This window comes from Sinocyclocheilus grahami, unplaced genomic scaffold (genome assembly GCF_001515645.1).
Source record: "Sinocyclocheilus grahami isolate Dianchi unplaced genomic scaffold, SAMN03320097.WGS_v1.1 scaffold400.1, whole genome shotgun sequence".
NCBI classification, from domain to species: Eukaryota; Metazoa; Chordata; class Actinopteri; order Cypriniformes; family Cyprinidae; genus Sinocyclocheilus; species Sinocyclocheilus grahami.
The window spans coordinates 479,869-482,371 of record NW_015505579.1 but is presented as its reverse complement, the minus strand read 5'-3'; the positions used below and the strand labels follow the sequence as shown (position 1 = coordinate 482,371).

Genomic DNA, 2,503 nt, shown 5'->3' with positions numbered 1-2,503 from the left:
CTGACCTCTTTAGGTTATTGGGGGAATTTTGCCTGCTTTTTGTGATGAATGCATCAAGGACCCTACACAGGAAGCACCACCTTGTTTTCTGAGACCTCGTGGCGCAAGATCAGAAGGTTGCGTGTTCAAATTACATCGGGGTCAAGCCGTCTCTTCTTGACATCAAAAGGGTGAAGTCCAACATCAAATGTGTTTACTCAGCTTTGGTTTCATAATCACCAACGTTCCTTATGGGATTGATTTGGATCTTGACATATCGGCTTTTTTATGTGGCAATACGAACTCAGAAGAAAATGTGGAAACGTGTGTGCTGAATTTAAAACCCAATTCCTTCAAGCCGGAATCGAACCAGCGACCTAAGGACAGCCAACAATTCATCTACAGTCCTCCGCTCTTCCAGCTGAGCTAAAGCTGGGGAACAATAGTCTGTTTAGGGGGGGGAAGAAGGAGAAGAAGGGGGAAGGAGGGGGAAGGAGGAAAAAGAGAAAAATGGAGGAAAAATGAAGTGAAATGGGAGTTAATATTGACTCTGCTGCCCGTCAGAAGCTACCGGACACCTATATTACATTATTAGTTTGAGAAATATGTCCATAGATAACACTTTGCTGTAATATTGCATGGGGCGCTGTGGATCCAAAGGTTGCCGGTTCGATCCCCGACTGGAGCAGGCATCTCTAACCAAAAACTCTCACTGAAATATTACCAATCATTTAATTAATCACTTATTAATTGATACAAATAGGACAATGGCTTATTACGAATGTCATACAGTCAAATATATGTACTTAGTGTACATAAGTGAACATACTTATGTAACAATGATATAGATAATAATTAACTTAATTTACAAAGCAATGCAAGAAACATTTCTATCAATTAGTTGCACTAGCGGACACCTACACATGTATGTTTTGTTTTGACAAAAATTTATAAAAAGTATTCATATGTATTGTTTGTATGTATGTATGTGTTTTACATTGCCTGAGAAAAAATACCCAATTCATTAATACTTTATATACTTCAATTAATAATTTTAAAATGAAAGGAATTAGAATTGAAAGTTTGTAATTGTTTTCTCTGAGTGACTGTTAAATAAATAAAGATAAAGGCCTTGCTGTTTAAATATATTACAAATTTATTACAAAACATACATCTTAATTATCTCTTTCTCTCGCTCTCTCACACTGTAAGCATATCACAGATACAAACAAATTGAAGAATTATATATAAAATACAAATATAAAATAAATAAATAAATAAAATACAAAAAGTAATAAAAGTAGAAGATTCTGGTCAGCTGGTAAAAGTATACAAATAACAAAATCAACACACCTTGCAAGGCTCACACAAAAAACAGTAATATACAGTGTGTTACTTCTGTTATGTTGATTTTTTTAAATGCCTGTTATATGGGATGAATATTGAACAGTTACATCAATTAACTAATAGAATATGACTGAAGTATTTCCACTACACATCTACACAGTATGAGACAAAGACAAACCAATCTATTTCTTATCTGCCCTCTTCTTCCGCATCTCCTCCATCCACTGGTCAAGTGGAATACCAGCATTTTGGGGACAGTATATGTACCCATAATACTGGCTGTGGCCACTTTCTTTTTTCCAGGGCTGTTGGCACTGACTACATTTATTTTTGTCAACTTTCCGATTGTAAGGCCTCTGGGTAGGTGGTGGGGAGGAAAGGGGGGCAGCAGGAGCAATCTGTTTGTATTCATTGAATTGTGGGGCCAAAAACACATACACAAGTGGGCCACTGGCAGGACTGGGGCTGGAAACAGTAGGCAAAGGGGCAGGGGTAGGTGGAGATGTCTGCTGAGGGAACAATTGCCTCTGAGCTGGCAACCTTGGGCAGGTAGACTGCAGAGAATGGGTGTGTTGGGCCGGAGCTGCAGTCTTCCTGTACTTGTCCTGCTGTACTTTGAGGTAAGTGGTAGTGATGTTGAGGGCCAGGCCGTGGTGGTGCAGCAGTGGGGGGTACCTGTACTGGTGGGAGAGGTACAGGAGCAACAGGAATGGAGGCAGGCAAGTTGACCCCTTGCAGCAGAATATTACATTCCTGCCTCTTCAGTCGCTTGTTGTGCCACTGAATAAGAGCTCTGCATGACGCTGCAGGTCATATGGTAGAAGGTTCTGTCACAGAGCTATGATGGTACTGGCCTGCTGGGAGTTGAATGTTTGTCCAGTTTCATTCTTCAGTCCCACCAAGTACTGTGCCGGGCTGTCCACTCTGTCCATCCCTGGGATATTGCGCTCATCCACAGCCTGGCAAATATATGAACATATAAAAATAAAATAAAAACAGTATCACAGGTAGAAAAATAGCACATCTTTCACACTGTCTTGTCACAAAAGACCTACCAGCTGTTGCTGTGGTGCTGCAGGAGTCATGGCAGGTGGCCCAGAGGGACCTGTTGTCACGATTCCGGCAAGTGAACTTCCTGGATTTATCCCTCTAGGAGGACCAGAGGGTAGGCGGGTGG

At 41.0% G+C, this 2,503-nt stretch overlaps 1 pseudogene; it reads right to left on the bottom strand.

Moving 5' to 3' along the window:
* Positions 1–1,508: 1,508 nt before the first annotated feature.
* The window catches only part of LOC107550519 (uncharacterized), a 6,427-nt pseudogene continuing 5,432 nt past the window's right edge, over positions 1,509–2,503 (bottom strand).